Source organism: Mastomys coucha, unplaced genomic scaffold (genome assembly GCF_008632895.1).
Source record: "Mastomys coucha isolate ucsf_1 unplaced genomic scaffold, UCSF_Mcou_1 pScaffold14, whole genome shotgun sequence".
Lineage (NCBI taxonomy): Eukaryota > Metazoa > Chordata > Mammalia > Rodentia > Muridae > Mastomys > Mastomys coucha.
The window spans coordinates 110,369,023-110,370,657 of NW_022196896.1; the positions used below are offsets into that span (position 1 = coordinate 110,369,023).

General features: G+C 46.1%; 1 protein-coding gene across 3 annotated transcripts in view; it reads right to left on the reverse strand.

Moving 5' to 3' along the window:
• The window catches only part of Slc16a14 (solute carrier family 16 member 14), a 28,461-nt gene that overhangs the window by 12,756 nt on the left and 14,070 nt on the right, over window positions 1-1,635 (reverse strand). The window lies entirely within an intron of this gene.

Here is a 1,635-nt window from a genome sequence, read left to right on the forward strand (position 1 = left end):
TTTCTTTCAGGACAGGATTTCTCTGTGTAGCCTTGGTTGTCCGGGAAACTTGCTCTGTAGACCATGCTGGCTTTGAACTCACAGAGATCCCACCTGCCTCTGCCTTCCAAGTGCTGGGATTAAAGGTATATGACACCATCACCCAATGGAGACAAGGTCTTGATATGTAGTCTAAGCTAGTTTTAACCTGTGTATCATCTTGCCTCAAGATCCCAAGTGTTGGACTGGAGAGATGACTCAGCAGTTAAGGGCACTGACTGCTCTTCTAGAGGTTCTGAGTTCATATCCCAGCAACCACATGGTGGTTCACAACCATCTGTAATGAGATCTGACACCTTCTTCTAGTGTGTCTGAAGAGAGTGACATTGTACTCACATACATAAAATAAATAAATCTTAAGACTTCTGCATGGGGAAAGAGTGGGGCCAGACCAAGAAATAAAAAAAATATTAGGAAATGAGTGAGTTCTCTCATTAGTAAGTACAGGACTGGGCGTGACTCAACGTCTTGAGCACCATTCAGTTGGATAAATTAACACAAACCACAGGCACATCCCGATTCTCAGAAGCCAATCTAGCACACAGGCAGGAGACATATTAAAACTGAACACCATGCAGAGTGGTTTGCATTGTGAAAAATTATTCCTGGCCATAATTTCCTTTACCCACAGGTTGTGGGGTTCACACGATGAGCCGTGACTTCCTTGAGCACCCGTGTTCTGGCCTAGCTGATCCCACCAGACTCTGTGGAACTCTGAGCTGCCTCAACAATGAATTGTTGAATCACAGTGGAAAGCTATTTTGACTGGGAAAGTCAGGTGTAGCAGCACATGTGTTCACAGCACTTGCCAGTAAGAGGCAGGGGCATTACTTACTGAAAGTTTGAAGTCAGCTTGGGCAACATAGAGAATTTCAAGCCAGCCAGGCCATATAGTGAGACTCTCAAAAAAAAAAAATCTCAAAAAAAAAAAATCCTAGTATTTTTCTTTACTCTCTTAAGCCTGTGTCATCCCGCTTTCCCATTCTTTAAAGGAGAAAGTCCTACCCTAGCACTTAGGAAGTGGCACTCAAGGTTGAATTTGGTTCTATTTGAGACGCCAACTCCACGTGCCAGTGACTTTCCCACTCTCTTGGTTTGTTTGTTTGTTTGTTTGTTTTTCTTTTTCTTTTTGGTTTTTCGAGACAGGGCTGCCCTAGAACTCACTCCGTAGACCAGGCTGGCCTGGAACTCAGAAATCCGCCTACCTCTGCCTCCCAAGTGCTGGGATTACAGGCGTGCGCCACCACTGCCCAGTGAGTTTCCCACTCTTAAAGGACACTTAACATCCATGAAAGTGTTTCTTGGCTTCGAGAGACAGCTTAGTGGGTAAGGATGCTTGCTGTGCAGAACCAGGAGGATCTGAGTTTGAATCCACAACATCCAGACAGCTTGATGGGGCTTTGTGTGCTTGGAACACCAGTGCAGGGGGCAAAGTGTCGGGGAAGCGGAGGGGTCACAAGAGGATCTCTGGGGCCTCCAGGCTGCCAGCCTAGCTCCAGGGTCAGGGAGACCCTGTGTCAAAGAATAAGGCAGAGAATGATAGAATGGTAGGCACAAAATAACTCTCTCTCTCTCTCTCTCTCTCTCTCTCTCTCT